We start from the raw sequence: 19,976 nt of genomic DNA, 5'->3' as shown, positions 1-19,976 counted from the left end.
AACTCTTCCTTGCTCTCCAATCACTGCTACGGACAAACTGCTTTCCTTTAAGTTTACCAGAAGAGGAATACAAGTTTGTTGAAATCAGAGCTACTTCCTCTGAGAGATTCTGTTCAAAGGCAATGCCCCATTTTAGCAGCTCCCCAAGAGGTACACGAACAGCTTGGCAATGTTCATTCCATCAAACGCCTCGGCAGCCTCGCTCATGAAACCTAGGCCAATTTGGGGACCCCAAGCTGCCTTCCTTAGTGGACTGGAATCCCCTGAAGAGGGGAAAGGCAAGGGCTGGTTTCAGTAGAGACCATATAAGCTGCAAATATACTGCATTTGAGAAGAGCAATGACTCGTTTTATTTCCTGTCTGTTGGTTCTGGAGACGGAGGGAATGTGATGATGAGGGATGAGCAAACTGCTCCTTAGTAAGGAACCCATTCAAGGGAAATGAACTTTTTCTTAACATCAGGGACACTATATGGTGCTTCCCTTTCTGGAAGCAATAAGTGCTTCTCTTTTCAGACTTAATCTACCTCATATAGGGAGGAAGATACTGGGAACGGGATGCTGATTAACCCGATAACTCTCCAGGATGCGGCATACATTTCCATGAACACCAGACGTGATGCTAATTAGAGTGCAAACCCCAGAGTCAACATTTACAAAGCCTTACATGGTGAATGTAAAGTAACCTGTGGGGCTGGGTACCCACAAAGATTGACCCCATGGCCTAATTCCCAGCCTCTCCCCCAGTAACAATGGGAAACATTTTATTTGGCATTTAAAAATACTGCCACTATGCTTTCTTAGTATTTTTTACCTATGTAACAGATTATATCATTTTACATTCTTGTATGGCTTTGTCCATGGAATTGCTTTGGACACTGACATTCTCACTCAACGTCCACTTATCCATTGAATAACTACTGAGTATCTGTTTCATGTAGACATAGCTCCAGGAAAGAAGGACACAATGGTGAACTCCTAGGCACCATTTCTCACCTCGTAGCTGTTAGATTTAGACACTACTGTCGGGGGAAGAAATTGAGTTTTTGCCCATAAAAGTAAATACCACATTTGAAATGCTATTTCTTTCTTCCCTTGAAGGTTCACTTTTTACTGGTTAAAATAATTTAAACATAAAGTATTAGTTGAATTGAAAAAAATAACTTCTTTATTTTCACATAAGCATGATAGGGAAAGTAATCTGTTGTGATATGTTTGTTTTGTGAGGAGTCAGTTTGGCAAATGGCTTTTCCAACTGTAGATAAATTATATTTGGTTATTTATCTTCCCTGAGGCTTAGTTTTCTCATCTGTAAAATGTAAAAGCATTCCTTAAGGCTCCTATAAGGCTACTGTTAGCAAAATGTCTTTTAACTAATTATTGATAAATGTTAATTTTCTTACTTCCTTTTCCTATGAATTGAGGACCTAGAGTTGAATATTTGAAATCAATTGGCCTAATAATGGCAGAGTAGATATGCAACCTTCCTATTCTTGCATGGTTATACTAAAGATTTAACACTATGAATTTGTGAAACTAATATTCCATTTCATTTCCAGATTTCTATCCTTTGGTGGGGGGAAATAGTCATATACAGTGGAATCAGATTTGAGACTTGGAAGGGACATTAAAGATGATCCAATCCAGGGGTTCTCAAAGTGCAGTCCCATGATCAGAAACATTAGCATCATCTGCAAATTTGGTAGAAATGCAAAACACTTTCCCTATCGCAAGTACTGATTATTGTTCCTTCCTTTGTTCCTTAATATGTGCATATGGCCTACTACTAATCAACTCATATTCATATATGCATATAGATATCTGTATACATTTTCTTAGCTGATCTCTATTTACCAACCAAGCCACCCAAATTCCCCTTTCCTCCGAAAAGCCCCAGTCTAGCGCTCACTGCACCAGGTCTGCAGAGACTAGGAGGCTGTTCTCTAGGATAGCTATGTTCTTTTCTGATGCCATGGTGTTTATTCCAAAACAGTCAGTTATTTTAGTGAAATAACTGAAGTATATATTAAGTAATAAGATATGATTACAAAATAAGAGTTGTTTTTATGAAAGCTAAATTAACTGCTTTGGGAAGACATTCTATTGTCCCCTTAAAAGTACAGTTGAGATAGGCATTGGTAAGATATCTATAAATAAGTGGAAAATAGTTTATAAAAAATCTAGAAGAATTCTAATATGTAAGTTGTTGAAAAGTTATTGAATGTTGTCTATATTAAATAGACTAATTGTACTAACTGTATGTCACACTCAAAGTTCTTCAAAGTGAAACTGTTAGTCTAGAAACCATGTCATACTCAAAGTTCTTAGTCCTAAATGTAAAATCTAATGAACTAATATAATATATAATTATGCATTTGAAGTTAATAACTGAATATGTAATATCTTAGGCTTCTTGATATATATATCAAGGTTTCTTGCAAATGGGCTTGTTTTAGGCATCTTCCCCATAGGGGAAGCTGTTTGAGGAAGACGACACACTGTTTCATCTCCATACTCAATAGTTTGAACCTTTGCATTGTTTAGTTTTAATAAATCTTTCTTATATTTATCTATACATTGTATTTACTGATTTATTAGATAATTACTCTTAATGTCCATGGTCCTATTTTATCACTGAGCCAAATTATCTCTTATGATAGCATTTCCTAGAATACTTTGACAAAATCCAAGGGGAAGGGGAAGAGTTCCATATTTAAATAGATTTCAGAAATCCCCTCTTGGAAATTCTCAGTAGAAATTATATTTTATAGGGTTGAGAAACTCTGTTGTAAAATAGTTTAACTTAGTTTAACCCATTCTAATTTGACTATTGAAAATATCTTCCACATAACATCCGGTAATAAATCAGGGGTCAGAGTGCACATACCTTGATAAGGTTTCTTGAATTGTCTGAGTGACTGGCTTTTTTATGTTCAAATCATAATTCTGTTTCTGTAGACTCTGTTCAGACTTCTCATAGAACCCAGATTGAGTGTGAAAATCATTTGTCAGATTATATATGCCAATAATTGTTTGGGAACTGGTCAAAATTTAGATTTATAAAACTGCTGTTTATAGTTCTCTTTTGTTTTCTTTTTTCTAAATAAGGTAGCGAATTATTTCTGAATTCAGCTCTACTCTCATAGATCAAAAGAAGTCAGCTTTAGTCAGGGGAGTATAAAGCATAGATGTTAAATAACAGTGGTAGGGCCTAGGATGGACTGAACCTTTAAAAAAAATTAATTTCAAAATAAAAACTCTTTAAAAAAATGTCCGCAAGCTAAAATTTGGTAGCAACAGTTTTGGAACAAGTTTTCCATGGAGGGACATGTTTTTCATAGTCTGGAATCACTTTAAAACTTGATGCCATATGACTCTAGACTTAGAAAAGCAGAGTGAGTAACAGATTATACTAGCATAAGAGATATAGTCCAGGAGTACTTAAAATGAAGCTGAGAAAGTGGTAATGAGTGCCCTTTACATTAAATCTGTCCACGGAATTTGAGCACTTGCCTGAGATAAGGCTGCTCAGGTTATTAAAACCTCAAATGTTGAATGGCAGTTATGTAATGAGTTTCCTTTAAAAAAACAGAAAATGAACTGCCATTTAATAAACACTGCCTGAAATGTTGATAACTGAAGCTGGGTGATAGGTGCTTGAGGGTTCATTATACATTCTCTCTACTCTTGGGTATGTTGGAAATGTCCAAAATAAGAAAAGAGTAGGAAATAGCCCCTTTTTATCCCCCTAATATAAAGCTCGCCCCTCCAAATATAGGATCCCTAAGGGAGAGAAATAACAACAAAAAAAGATGTTGCTTATAACCATTAATCTAATTCTAATAGCTAAGACTGTTCCTAAGTTTTTAATGTTACAGCCAAACTGTGATGTGATGTACCTTTAAAAGGACATATGAGCTACGTGACCATTCTAGAAATGCTCCTTGATAAGATTACCTCTATGAAACATAGGCAGAGAATCCAGCAAAAGACATGATGACCACCTTAGGAATTGCTATACCTTTGTACATTATATATGCCACAAAGATTCACTATTAATATGACATCCATGCAGAACTGTCATCTCAGATTTTTAAAAAATGTATTTATTCCTAAGCCTTTAGGAAATATAAACACAACAACAGAGGCATGCATACATAGCTCCGGTAACTGGACTGCATTCACAGAGTTTCTTACTGAATTCTGAAAAGGTTTTGCTAAGCTTGGGCTTTACTATTGTGCCCTACAAACCAATAAGTTTGAGTTTAATTGAACCAAGATAACAATTGGATTTCAGGCTGCAGTACATCAGAGAAAATAGTCTGAAGCCCGGTCAATCATTTCCAGACACACAAAGGAGGGATGAAATGTTAACCGTAGGTTATAAAGAATTTGTGTGGTTTGCAACATGATTGGTTATGGTTTTTCAAACATAAGTGGTGAGCAAGGGTCCAGACTTAGTAAGGCTCTCTGTTCAATTGATTAGAATTGGAGTAGGGTGTAGGCTGACAAAGTTTAACATTTTCATTTAGTTTTTGAACCTTTTGACCCCCTTCACCCACTTCTCCAACTTCCACCCCCACTCTTCTGATAACCACCTATCTGTTCTGGTTATCTATGAAATTGTGGTGTTTTGTTTTTGTTTCTGACATATGAGAGAGATCATACAGTATTTGTTTTTCTCTAGAATGACTGATCACCTGTGAACCAAGTCGGGACTAATTTGAAGGCAGTCAGATAAAACTTGTTACTATGGTTTCCATAAGACTAAAATTCCTCCTCCTCCTGCTTCTCGTCATCATAACCGTGAATACATAAGCATTTAATCTACCAAATTTTATGCAGCTTTCCCTTGTGGATAAGATGTCTTTGGCAAATGACTAGATTGTTCTCCACCTTCTTAGAGAAGTAGAAACTCAGGTAAGAGATTGTATGAGATCTCAAAGTTTCAGGGCAAATTTTCTGTGTACACCATTTCCATTTCTTAGCCTGAAAGCTAAACATGTGGTGAAAGTCATTGAATTCTGGTTTTTCTTAGTAGCACACACTTACCAAGAAAGCATTAAGCTCCAGGACCTTCATTTGTTACTTTGCACTTTTAAATTTGTTGCTATGTCTGAATTACTTTAGGAAGAGTTGCCATCTGGGGTTCCAGGATGTATATGAAACCTACCTCATATTTTGTGATTCATGGTCTACCTTTGTCTAGATTACAATCTAACAGCCCTGGCTCTAGATAAAATTTAGAGGCTTAGCATAGTGACCTACTGAGGTTCCATCTTTTGTATATTTACTTTCTGTATTCACTTAAAATGCCCAACCTGAATCTTCTCTTAATGGATAGTGTACTCAAACTCCTAGCATCTTCAAATATGTTTTCAGGCAGGCAGTAGAATGCAGGGCAAATCTTGGTAACAGTCCTACTTCAGTAGCATGAAGGACCTAATGACCTTAGCGCTGACCACTTAGCACTGCTTTTTATGGCCAGACACCACAGCAGTTAGGTCAAAAAATACAGATAGAAACAGGCACTCCAACCTGCACCTCTTACATACAAATCTCGGGGTAGTTATGGATTCAAGAGGAGAAAAAAAAAATCAGAAAATAGAAAAACAGAAGACAATGGCAAAAAATCAGGTAGCAGTTCTGCAAGAAATTAAATGCCCTTTTTGTCGGCTTTCTTACTTATTTCATAGATTGGCAAAATGAATCTGTATTTTGGGTTACATTTGAGGGTTTCTTCTTATCCCATTCTGTGAAAGAAATTCACATTACACCTAACTAGGCTGCTGAGAGCAGAGCAATAATTGTAGAGGACATCAACAGGAGTTTTGCAGGCCCATCCATTTCATATTTAGGCTGAAAGAAAGGTTTAATACTAGCATGCGGTGGGGGTCCAGTGACATAGAGTCTTAAGACTATCCTCCCACCCTCAACCTGATATGTCCTATTCCAAACGAGGGCCTTTCTGTTAGCTTAATTTACTATCGTGTGGTTTGTCTTCCGCACAGAGAGCATTTCTCCATGCAAGCTTTTATTTCAAAAGGGATTCTCTTCTGATTTTGGTGTCACTTCATGTTTCTGCAACAAGAAATTCTCTCAGCAGCTGTACTGACTTTAGAAATGCAAATGTACCTTGTTAATGTTACTTATCAAGCAAAGGTTTAAAAATACTTGCTAAACATTTGTTTATTTATATGGAAGATTTCAGAATTTTGCACAGTTAGATTTCAGGCGTACAACAAACCCCATGAGTGTGTTAAGGAAACATGAGTGATCCCAGCAGATGGCATGGTCAGAGGCAAAGGCTTTGCAAATGCAAGCAACTGCACAGATCCAAGCTGAGGAGTCTGAATGGCTATAATTGTAACACATCTACAGTAGAAGGAGGAAGGTCATTTACATTATGTTAAGAAACATAAGGGCAGATTCTTATCTTCTGTAAGTGTGTTACACAAAATGGGGATTTGACACATGGGCTGCTATTGGACAATATACCACACACAGTTTTTATTTCAGTTCCAGCAGAAAAACAATATTGACAAATTTCTTTCTCTCTTTGCTTCCTACTTTATTCAATAGAAGAGGTAACAATAGCATCTGCTGTACTTGGCTGGAGCCTGGAATGAGGAAATTGTAGATGAGGAGCCTCCCAGGCATATGGCCACTATAAAAGCTCACACTACAGCCGCGGGCATAGCCAAGCGAGAGCTCCAATGGGAGCAGCACACACGCGAGGCAGCCGCTGCAAACCAAAGCAGGGCTGCCAAGACAGCATGCAAAGCCATTCTCAGTCTCTGGGCCTCCCTCTACTCTTTTCTCCTGGTCTGGCCTTACTGACCACCTGGGTCCCGAGCATTCAGGGTACTCCCCAGTTATGCACTTGCGCCTTTTTCCAATCAGTCACAACCTTGAAGATCTGTGATACTTAATGAACTCTTAATGCATCCAAGTTATCTACTCTGATCGTCTTAGTTCTCACCATAGCGCCTCCTTGCCATTACATAGGTTATACAGGTGCTTTCTGATTATGTTCCTAATTCAGCTAGAAAATAAGCTGGGGAATCCTTAATTAAATTGATCTGAATACAATTAAAAGGACCATAATGCAGTGGGAAACATATTGGCTTAGCAGTTGGTACACTTGAGTCCAGTAAGAATCTGTGGGGAAAGTTGTCAGCCTTCTTAGAGGTCATTTTATTTTCCTATCTCTGAAATTAAAGAGGAGTGGGGAAGGAAGGAGGGTGGGAAGGGAAAGAGAGAGAGGAAGAAGGCAGAGAGAGAAAGAAGTGGGGAGTGTCTGGGAGGCTTGAAATATCCTTTCCAGATCTATAAATCACTGTGAGTAAATAATGCTCCCTTAGTTTTTGAATTTAAGGAGAAGCCTATTAACCCAAATAAATCCTAAATTATAGGAAGATGTTGAGGCAGGATGAAATGGGAGACAAGAATATGAGTTTCTCCCACCACACAAGCTGATATCTCAGCAAAAACAATCAGTTGCAGTTGTGAAACAAATTACATTGACTTTTCCTCCACTTAAAAAAAAAAAGCAAAAAACTACTTCATATATTGAAAAACCTCCGTATTTTAGGGTGGACAGGAGTTGGGGGTGGAGAGAGGGAGTATTTTTTTCCCTTCCATCCGGCCTCGGGAGGGAAATCCAGAGTGGACTTAGCCAAGTTTGTGAGAGGTAAGAGGCGAGAGAAGAGCTCCATCAGTCAAGAAAAAAGGTTCGGCTAGGCAGTACTCAGTGGCGAGATAAATGAGGCCACACATTACTTGTTACTTCTCTCTGCTTCAAGAAGTAGAGTCTTGTTTCATCACTCCATGAATCTAAGCTGGCCTTGCTCCAAGCAAAAGAATGTGGTGGAAGGGATGATAGGTGACCTTCAAGCCTTGGCCTCAAAAAGCCTTGGAAGCTTCTCCTTTGATTCCCAGAACCCCGAGATCAACAGACCAGGATGAAAGGCCATGGGGACACAAAGGCCCCATTTTGTCAGCCTTTCTAGCTGGCTGCACAAGAGAACTCAGGAGACACCAGCAGATGACTCCTGCCCAGGCCCCAAGTGGACCCACAGAACAATAAGAACTAATAGACTCTGGTGGTTTTAACCCTATAAGTTAGGGTTAATTATGTCAGTGATAGTCAAGTGATAGATATACTCTCCTTTTCAGAAAAGATGCCAGCTCCTAAGACACACAGATTTACCAGACAGAAATATGGCTACAATTTGAAAAACAAAAAAACAAAAAAACTCAATGCTCAAAACCAACCCAACCTGAAAAAAAAAAAAAGAATAGAGAAGAAATACTTTCTCAGAATTTTCATAATCCTCTCCTTTAAAATATTAAATATGAACAAGAAGGTCTTTGGCCTTTATCATTAAAATGAAGGAACCACAGTTAAACCCGCCCCATCTCATCTAATTCTTTTTATATCAGAAACCATAGGCACTACAAGCTCCACTTTGGCCAGTAGAAGTCTCAACTACTGACCCTCTCTCAGTGGACTGAAAGAAAAGGATATTTTTGGAATGGGAGAAGGAGAATTATAGAGGGAGGTAAGATGAGGAGAGACTTCTCAGGTTCCCTTGGAAGAAGGTATAGAAAATAATAAAAGTATTTGATTATTTTACAAAAAAGCTTATCTTCAATAAAAATCTATGATTTAAAAAATAGAATGCTGTCCCAGAAATATCTACCCCCAAAAAAGAGCAAGGGATTTCAGGACTTGCAAGTTTGAGCAGGGGGTCTGACATTATGACTCACTTTTCTAATATCCATCTAATGTTTTATTTTGGCTTCCATTAAATTTTTGAAAAAGGGGGACAGCCACTGAGTCATAGGCCACTTAAGAGCATTCCGAGGGCTGTTTTGAACTGCCAGAATGCAGGACATTCATACCAAGCATGGACATGAAGCAATGTGAATGATATCCTAGCAAGAAAGATCAGCATAGCCCATAAAAGTAGCCACCTTTGGAGCCCAAAGATTGATTGCAGCTGTGTTGCCATGTCTCCTTTTTGGCAACAGAGTTGAGGGTCTATCACCTGTTCTTTTGAATTGCCTAATGGTAGTACATTTTTGTCGTTGAAGATGGAATTAAAAAACAATTATTGGAGTATAGTTGTTTTACAATATTGCGTTAGTTTCAGGTGTACAGCAAAGCGATTCAGTTATACATACACATATATTCATTCTTTTTCAGATTCTTTTCTCATATAGGTTATCACAGCATATTGAGTCGAGTTCCCTGTGCTAAATAGTAGGTCCTTTTTGGTTATTTATCTTGTATATAGTACTGTGTGTATGTAAATCCCAAGCTCCTGATTTATCCCTCCTCCCACTATTTCCCCTTTGATAACCATAACTTTGTTTTCAATATCTGTAAGTCTGTTTCTGTTTTGTAAATAAGTTCATTTTTATCACTTAAAAAAAATTAGATGCCACATATGACATATGATATATTTCTCTGTCTGACTTACTTCACTTTATTTAGTATAATAATATCTTGGCCCATACATGTTGCTCCAAGTGACATTATTTCGTTCTTTTTAAAGCTAAGTAATATTCCATTGTTTATATGTACCACATTTTTTTTTTTACCAATTCCTCTGTCAATGGACATTTAGGTTGCTTCCATGTCTTGGCTATAGTAAATAGTGTTGCAGTGACCACTGAGGTGCATGTACCTTTTTGGATTTATGATTTTCTCAGGATATATGTCCAGAAGTGGGATTGTTGGATCATATAGTAGTTCTGCTTTTGCTTTTTTTTAAGGAATCCCCATATTCTTCTCCATGGCGGCAATACCACTGTACATTCCCACCAACAGCACGGGAATGTTTCCATTTCTCCACACTCTCTCCAGCATTTATTGTTTATAGACTTTTTTGATGATGGCCATTCTGACTGGTGTGAGGTGATACCTCATTGTAATTTTGACTTGCATTTCTCTGATAATTAGTGATATTGCAATTGGCTACTTTTTTTTTTTTTAAGTACCAAGAGACAGTTACAGTCAAGTCTTGGTATGTATGGTTGGTGATCAAGGCAGGGAGTATTGTAGGATGATTTTTCAAGTAATTAATCTAGTTCTCTGTAAAAGTTAAAACGTGATTCTTAATGTAAGTCTCAGAGAGAAGTTCTCCTAAAGCTTAAAATAAGAGAACCATTCAAAGAAGGGTTTTCAAGATTTAAAGCTTTGAGGTGGGCTATCACTTGGATGTGTATATTCTGCTACAATCAAAAATCAGTTTCATTGTCATATAGCTATGGTTCTCAATTGGATTGACTTTACCCCCAAGGGGACAGTCAGCAATGGCTGAAGACATATTTGGCTGTTGCATCTGTAGGGAGTGGGCAGAGGCCAGGGATCTTGCTAAACCTCCTACAATGAATAGGACAGTTCCTCAAAACAAAAATTGCATGACTCAAATCTCAACAATGTTGAATTGAGAAAACCGGTCTTAAAGTCACAATCTGTTCTAATAAACTTTTTCAGTGCAATGAAATAAATATTACAGTACTTCTGCATTTTTAGTATTAAATATTATATCATCCTATATAATTTTTGTAGATAATACTATGAAGTATATATACTATCATCATCCCATTTTACTGAACAGAAGTCAAGTCTTAGCTTAATTAGCTTGCCGAAGGTTATAGGTGTAGTAAATGGTGCAGCTGAGATTTGAACTTCAGGAAGCTGATTTCAAATGCACAGTACTCACCATCATGCAATGCTGCCTCCAAAGGGGCTTTCCGACCTGCTAAAAAGCCGCCTCTGTTATGGGTTGGGACCAAGTCTGCTCTCATGTGTAACAAAAATTGAGCAAAATAGAGAATGGCAGTTAAGGTATAAACAAAGAGAAGACCTGGAATCATAAAATATTTGTTCTTGCCCAGACTTTCTACTAACTAGTTAAAAATGAGATATACAGCAAGTCACTCTAGCAAATTAAGACTGTTCAGTCTCAGTCTCCTTATCTGTGTAGATAGTAATATTGCAATCCACCATTTTCCTTATTAGAATTAAACTGAATAAATAGTGGGAGATACTCTGTAAATTGTCACATGCCTACATAAAAGTGATTTGTTTGTTCTTGGGCATGGAATGAGAATGGAAAGGTGATAGTTTCTCAGTTGCCGTAGAAGGCATTTTTTATATTATAATCCCTAGTGTATGACTCTGAAGTTAGTTCCTTGTAATATTGGTCTTACTTTTCATCGACTGCCTTTATAATGCTTCTTTTCAAGCAAATTTTCCATTTTAGATAGCCAGTACCCCAAACTCCTTCAGTTTGTGTTTTAAATTTTATGTCTATGGGGCAACTATATAATTTCCTTTAATGCTTTCTTCTGATTCACTTTTAAACTACTTCAGGGAGGCAAGGTGTTGTTCTCTTACAGGATTGTGCCATCACAGTATGGAGGATCTGGTCTCCTGTTTTATATCACCATGTTGTTTCATTAGCTAAAAATTTGCTTTTTTAATGCAGAATTATTGATATATAAGAACAGAATCTGGCATAATAGTTTCCACATGGCATAATTATTTCTTCTCTCCTTAAAATGTTTCCATAAATTTGTATACTCTACCCATTTTCTTATCCAGAGATGTTGGTACTTTTAACAATCCAGTCTTTCATCTGTAGGAGGCTAGAGTCTCTTATTACTTAATTTATATGTGAAAATGAATCCCAGCTTTAAGGAAAATATGGGTCTATGGTTCATACTTGTCAGCATCTCAAAACTATCACATGCTTTGGCAATACTTATGGGCTTTGATCTAAAGAGATATTTGAATGGAACTGGGAAGAATAAAGGATGAAATTTAGAATGAATGGTTAAAACTGGATTAAATAATTTTCCATAGCACTCTTAGCCCCTTTAGATTACAAGGTCTTTTATTTTTATGCTCATATGCAATACCTTCTAAAATCCTTTGACCCTGAAAAGGCTTTTTTTTAATCAAGTTGGGTAGGAATTAGGAGTAAAGGGTTATGCTATGAATATGACTTAAGCAGTTCTTGGTTATGCTTTCACCTATAAAGTCAGAAAGTATTATGAAGATTGGATCTGAGGAACTGTTCCAATCCCATCTTGTCATTTGATTTTTACTGGGTCACCCTTTGTGGTCCATTGATGCTTCCAGGACATTAACTACATCTGGCCCACAGTTCTTGTTCCTTTCAGTTTTGAAGACTGGTTTGATTCTATGATGTGAAAGATTTAAATTACTCTCAGAAGTTCTATTTTACTCTCTTTGGGAATTGTTTCATTTAAAAGACAGATGCAGAGAGGTCTTGATCTAACCTTGTTTCATATTTATTCATAAATGAATACATTTCTCCTATGAAGAAAGTATACTCCCTTGATCCTAAAAGGGGTTACTCTGACTCAGAGTAAGTATCATGAGTCAAGATTTTAAGTAGACTCAGTGAAATTATAGCTTTATCCCAATTTATTCTGGAATGCAAAAGTAGGAAGTCAAGAAATACCTGGGGTAACAGTCAAATTTGATCTTGGAGTACAGAATGAAGCAGGGCAAAGACTAATAGAGTTTTGCAAAAAGAACACACTGGTCATAGCAAAAACCCTCTTCCAACAACACAAGAGAAAACTCTACACATGGACACAACAGATGGTCAATATCGAAATCAGACTGATTATATTCTTGGCAACCAAAGATGGAGAAGCTCTATACAGTCAGTAAAAACAGGACTGGGAGTTGACCATGGCTCAGATCATGAACTTCTTATTGCCAAATTCACATTTAAATTGAAGAAAGTAGGGAAAACCACTAGACCACTCAGGTATGACCTAAATCAAATCCCTTACAATTAAACAGTGGAAGTGACAGACAGATAAAAGGGATTAGATCTGATAGAGTGTCTAAAGAACTCTGGACATAGGTTCATGATATTGTATAGAAGGCATGAATTAAGACCATTCTCAAGAATGGTATAATCACTCACCTAGAGCCAGACATCCTGGAATGCAAAGTCAAGTGGGCCTTAGGAAGCATCACTACGAACAAAGAAAGTGGAGGTGATGGAATTCCAGTTGAGCTGTTTCAAATCCTGGAAGATGATGCTGTGAAAGTGCTGCACTAAACATGCCAGCAAATTTGGAAAACTCAGCAGTGGCCACAGGACTGGAAAAGGTCAGTTTTCATTCCAATTCCAAAGAAAGGCAATGCCAAAGAATGTTCAAACTATGGCACAATTGCACTCATCTCACATGCTAGTAAAGTAATGCTCAAAATTCTCCAAGCCAGGCTTCAACAGTACATGAACCATGAACTTCCAGATGCTCAAGCTGGTTTTAGAAAAGGCAGAAGAGCCAGAGATCAAATTGCCAAATTTGATGATCTATTGGATCATCAATAAAGCAAGAGAGTTCCAGAAAAAATATCTATTTCTGCTTTAGTGACTATGCCAAAGCCTTTGACTGTGTGGATCACAACAAAATCTGGAAAATTCTTCAAGTGATGGGAATACCAGACCACCTGACCTGCCTCTTGAGACATGTGTATGCAGGTCAGGAAGCAATAGTTAGAAATGGACATGGAACAAAAAACTGGTAGTAAATCAGGAAAGGTATACATCAAGGCTGAATATTGTCACCCTGATTATTTAACTTATATGTGGAGTACATCATGAGAAATGCTGGGCTGGAGGAAGCACAAGCTGGAATCAAGATTGCTGGGAGAAATATCAATAACCTCAGATTTGCAGATGACAGCGCTCTTATGGCAGAAAGTGAAGAAGAACTAAAGAGCCTCTTGATGAAAGTGAAAGAGGAGAGAGAAAAAGTTGGCATAAAGCTCAACATTCAGAAAACTAAGATCATGGCATCCAGTCCCATAAATTCAGTTCAGTTCAGTCTCTCAGTCGTGTTCGACTCTTTGTGACCCCATGAATAGCAGCACACCAGGCCTCCCTGTCCATCACCAACTCCCGGAATTCACTCAGACTCATGTCCATCGAGTCCATGATGCCATCCAGCCATCTCATCCTCTGTCGTCCCCTTCTCCTCCTGCCCCCAATCTCTTCCAGCATCAGAGTCTTTTCCAATGAGTCAACTCTTTGCATGAGGTGGCCAAAGTACTAGAGTTTCAGCTTTAGTATCATTCCTTCCAAAGAAATCTCAGGGCTGATCTCCTTCAGAATGGACTGGTTGGATCTCCTTGCAGTCCAAGGGACTCTCAAAAGTCTTCTCCACAGTTCAAAAGCATCAATTCTTTGGCGCTCAGTTTTCTTCACAGTCCAACTCTCACATCCACACATGACCACTGGAAAAACCATAGCCTAGACTAGTCTGACAGTTTCCACTGTTTCCCCATCTATTTCCCATGAAGTGATGCGACCAGATGCCATGATCTTCATTTTCTCAATGTTGAGCTTTAAGCCAACTTTTTCACTGTCCACTTTCATCAAGGGGCTTTTAGTTCCTCTTCACTGTCTGCCATAAGGGTGGTATCATCTGCATATCTGAGGTTATTGATATTTCTCCTGGCAATTTTGGTCCCATCACTTCATGGCAAATAGATGGGGCAACAGAGGAAACAGTGACAAGCTTTATTTTTTTGTTTTGGCTCCAATATCACTTCAGATGGTGACTGCAGCCATGAAATTAAAAGACGCTTGCTGCCTTGGCAGGAAAGTTATGACCAACCTAGACAGCATATTAAAAGGCAGAGACATTACTTTGCCGACAAAGGTCCATGTAGTCAAAGCTATGGTTTTTCAGTAGTCATTTATGGATGTGACCATAAAGAAGGCAGAGCATCAAAGAATTGATGGTTTTGAACTGTGGTATTGGAGAAGACTCTTTATTGTCCCTGGCACTGCAAGGAGATCCAACCAGTCCATCCTAAAGGAAAGCAGCCCTGAATATTCATTGGAAGGATTGATGCTGAAGCGGAAACTCCAATACTTTGGCCACCTGTGAATAACTGACTCATTTGAAAAGACCCTGACGCTGGGAAAGATTGAAGTTTGGAGGAGAAGGGGACGAAGAGGATGAGATGGTAAGATGGCATCAGCAACTCAATGGCTATGAGTTTGTGTAAACTCTGGGAGTTGGTGATGGATAGGGAGGCCTGGCGTGCTATATTCCATGGGGTCGCAAAGAGTCAGACACTACTGAGTGACTGAACTGAACTGAACTAACAAGAAACAAATACTTAGAGAAAATCAGCTGTTGTATCCCTTTGATACCAATAGAAATAAACCACCAATTCTAAAAAACAACACAAATAGGGCTGAAAAAGGAAAAAGAAAGTGTCTTTATTTCCTAATAGGATGACTGAAATAATATGATATGCTTAAATGCAATGTATAGCTTTATGAAATATCCTGAAACTTCCCTTCCTTAGTCTCTTTCAAAACCAAATTTTATAAATAAGGAAAAAAATATGGCATGTCCCTAACACTGAGAAGATATTTGTAGTGATAACTGCAAATATCCACCTGGCAACCATGTGGTCAACAGATAACTACAAGACATTTAATATAGGGAACTAAGGTAAACTCGACAAGAAAAAGTTTGAACTGGATATAATGATGGGTAAGCAGGTCATGGACTTTGAAATATGGCCTTACTTTATGAGCTGTTTGATTCTGGGCAAATTACCTATAACTTCCCTGTGCTTAAATATGACTCACAGGTAAAATATATTGTTTAGTAGATTAAATGAGTGAACACCTAAGGGCTTAGTATTACTTGGAAAATAGTAATGGCGTGCTAATTTGTAATGTTGTAATTATGTTAAAAATATTAAGTGGTAGAAGAAACTCATTTGCTAGCAATCACCTTTCACATGGAAAGAGTGAAATAAAGGCTAGCATTTCAACGTGATGTGGAGTCAGAAAGGAAGAAGTTTCTCCTGCTGACCAAGTCATCAGGATGCGTCTAAAAGTGAAATGCCCTCCATATGGTTGGCCAAAGGAGAAGCTGAGAACAATCAAGTAATGGATAAACTGGAAAAGTTACTTGATTTATAAGCCCGGTAACCCTGGGGCACATAATGGCTCTGGCACCATGAGTGGCAGGAGCTTAGACAATTAAGCTGACTTTTCTTGCTTTGTGGGTTTTTTTTGTTTTTGTTTTTTTTGGTATATGTGTGAGGTAAGAATCAGGATTCCTACCTCTGTAGACGATAAGGAGAAAAATACAGCAACACACATAAAGCACTTAAGAGAAAGGCCTCTCCAGTTAGAGGGAAGATTATCTGATGTGGATGAATGGTTCAATATCCTTAACTATTAGTGTGGCTAAAAAAGCAGAGATCTATGTCTGTATTTAATTGAAGAATGAAAAAGGTATGTGGGAAAGAACATAAAGGGTATAGCAGTAGAAAAGGGGATTCAGAAATCTGTATTAGAACGATACAGGCAACTTAAAAGTTACTGAAAAGTTACTCCAACATGAGACAAAAATATAGTCTCCTGTTAATAAACCAGAAACAGTCCAGCCTTGAAATTATCATACTCTTTCTGTAAATATTCCTAAAAATGCCATATGGAATCCAATTAACTTCATCAAGCAACTATTAGCACCTACTACAATGTAAAAGCTGAGATACGGTCATGCATAATTCATATAGTCCATGCCCTCGGTGACTGCACGACCTATATGATCTGCAAACAGAGAGCTGAATAAGCTAAGTGTGATCCTATTTTATGAGAGCTCAGAGACTAAAAGATTCAATTTTTCCTATGAGAAGAGAAGTGGGGAATGAGCTTTAAAGTCTTCTCCAGGGTTTCAACTCAAATGTCTATAAGATGAAACAGTTCTTATAAATAGATCAACTGAATTGTGTGTTAAAAAAAATGAGTGGTGAGAGTTTGGAAGACTGGATAGTGCATGCCAGCTTAAAAACATTCAAGTTCAAAGTTAAGAAAAAAAATTATCATGTATATTAGCAGGATCATCCAAGGCCGGCCCGCAGCCTTTGCTGCAGTACTTACATAGGAAGTACTATGTAAGATGTAAGTTAGATTATGAAGTAAGGTTACACATCATCAGGTAGAAAAAGGAAACAGGTAAAATGCTAGAGTGGATGAAGTCATTTGCTGAGAGTCGGAGATGAAAGTATTACGCTTGAAATATATACCTAGTAGTGGGTGGTGCGAGAGTGAACAACGAGGCACTAAGGGTGAGACTGGCCTCGATGATAAACGTAATACTAAGAAGTTCAGTCTTTATCTTGAAGGCCTTTAGAACCACAGCATTAATTTCTATGTATCCTTGACAGCTTCATTTTAAGAGTTCAATGGTTTCTTTGGTCTTTCTTGAAAACATATTTATTACTATCAAAGATTCTAAAGCCATAGCATTAAAAGTGTTCTCTGTCACTGTGAAATATCTGATGGTATTTCTTTGATGGAAAATACCTAAATTTTTAAATTTCTATTCAATTAAATAGTTGAATATTTATAAACAACTGGTTATTCATAGGATGAATGACTCATATCATATAGATAATATCCAAGTTCTTGAATTTTTCTCCCTAAAGTTAGAAATATACATATATCTTTGAAAACACTCTACAATTCATATATAAATAACATTCTTGCACACTTTATAAAATTGCTCTGTCCTAAGTGCTTTATGTGTATCATTTCCTATCCTTTCATTTAATCTTCATCAAATTCTGACTGCTAAGACTAATGTTACCCCATTTTACAGATGAAGAAACAGAGGCTCATAGATAGGAAAGAACTGCCCAGAGGCACACAGACAGTAAGTGAACAAACCAGAGTTTTCACTCAGGTAGGCTCTCTCACAGTGTACACTCTCCCATCCAAGTAGTAACCCTGCTTAGCTCCCGAGATCAGAGTGTGCACTCTCATCGTGGAGACTACATGTTCTGTATGAAGTGACTTTTTTCCCCCCATACTTGTTGAACCAGACATTAGCTCTTTTAGGAATGCTGTTAAATCTGTCCATCTCCTTGACCTTCTAAGGTCTTGTCTCTGCTTGTACTAGTCTGTTCTCATGAGTCCTTTATATTGTTGATCATTAGAATTTAGTTTACTCATAATGATTTTTTAGTCCTGCCACTTTTATTGCCTGGACAAAACTAAGGGAAATTAATTTTCTCCTTTTCCAGTCCCATCCCATTTTTGTTATCTTCTTTCAGAAACTTCTCCTTTCTCACAGGATCTATTTGGCAGAAGGCTTAGACTTACTCTGAGTTTGTTACTACTTCTTCATCATTTAGTAAAAAAAAATTCAAGTCCATCATAAGAGAAATCATGAAGTTGAGTATTTAAACTCCAGAGTATTTTCTGTGATTATGTGCAACAGTGCCCATGGTAACTAATCAGGATCCCTTTGTGACATGGATAGTGTCACTTTCTGCAGTTTCCTTCCTGCCTAGAGAAGCTTTTTAAACCAGCATTGCTGGAATACCACAGGAGCAGTTGCTATTTGAAATGATTATCCTCTGCCACTCCATCAAAAAATTTATGCTTGTGGGTTTTAACATACAGGTAACCAAGTCAAAGGTTCACGATGCTCTGCAAGTTGGCTGTGTGGACACTGCCTCTCTAAATCAAGAGGCCAAGATATCTTATCATACACGGGAGGTTTCTCTAATTTTTGTTTCTATTATTTTGTATATATAAATGTATGTGTTTTTTGTGTGTGTAAGTGTATACACCTGTGTGTGTGTATGTATGCATCTGTGTGAACTGCATCTTTGCCAGGAGACTTATGAGGGCAACATTTCTTGAGTGAGGCCAAACTTCCTGTTTTCTCTCCTGTGGCCAAACTCCATCTACAAATGTTTCATGTGTGGTTTTCATAATTAAATTGATTTTGTGCCAAGCAGGGGCACCATGCAACCAGTTTCAATGGCTCTTTGAGGTCTGCAAAGATGTTTGTGTAACAGAACACAAAGACTGCCTGCTAAAACCAACCAGAAATCTGATTTCATGATATAAAAGCATTTGCTCAATAAATACTAATTTGCTCAAATTAATAACAATAATTTATAGTATTTCAGAATCATGCAAAAAAAAAACCAAAACAACAACTTCAACATAGCGGCAGATTTTCAAAGACCCCTATTCTTGTTAAAGAGGAGCAAGAAGTTGATTGTAAGGTGAGGCTGATTGTACCTCCAACTTCTCAACTATTTTACTTGAACCAAACTCTATGTTCTCGTCTCTTGATCTATATACTGTTGCTAAGAACATCAAACAGTAAAAGTAAAGCATGGTGCAGTGCTTTGGAATTTGTAAAATATTCAATGAATAAAGAGTAATGTTATTATCAGTTTTTGTTAGGGTAAAAATGCTGGAAAAGAGAAATAAAATATTATCTTGTTTGGAATTTGCCAGGCCATTGTTTAACATCACTCCTCTAGCATGGGTTAGTCAGGTAAATTCTATTGTTTTTATTCTGACCTATCCATGGTATCCAGCTTTTTATAAAAATAGACCCTATTTCTAAAATCTACTATATTATGCTATAGTATAATATGGGATATGAATGAAAGTTATACTGTTAAGTCATGATAAAAGTGGTTTATGATAGATGCTTCTTTTCTTCTTTTATATAGTTTCTAAGTATTTGAAATACTTAGGTTACAAAAGACTACTATGAAGTTACATGAACTGTAATTTATATAGCAGTAAACAACTGACCGGGTATCTTTAATAATCTGTTAGTAATGGTACTTCAGGGGAATTCAGAAAACAGGAAGAAATCAGTTTAGTATTACAAATGTATGAACATATTTATAGTAGAATCTGAGTGGTGATATAGAGAATGTTAGAATTAAGTACAAAATAATAAATTATACATTAAGAAAAATGCAGGTTCATTACTTCCGAGTACATAAAATAATTCTTCCAAACTCTAGGTCTTTGTCATATTTCATTAAATAAAAATTTAAAACTCAAAATAGGATATTTTTGTATGTGACTTGATAATACTAAATGCAGAAGGCATCTT

The 19,976-nt window shown here is 37.2% G+C and overlaps 1 protein-coding gene across 34 annotated transcripts in view; it reads right to left on the bottom strand.

Moving 5' to 3' along the window:
• The window catches only part of PTPRD (protein tyrosine phosphatase, receptor type D), a 573,002-nt gene that overhangs the window by 29,069 nt on the left and 523,957 nt on the right, over nucleotides 1-19,976 (bottom strand). The gene's annotated exons all lie outside the window — the stretch shown is intronic.

The sequence above is a fragment of the Capra hircus genome, chromosome 8 (assembly GCF_001704415.2).
Source record: "Capra hircus breed San Clemente chromosome 8, ASM170441v1, whole genome shotgun sequence".
Lineage (NCBI taxonomy): Eukaryota > Metazoa > Chordata > Mammalia > Artiodactyla > Bovidae > Capra > Capra hircus.
This window is presented reverse-complemented; position numbering and strand designations above follow the sequence as displayed.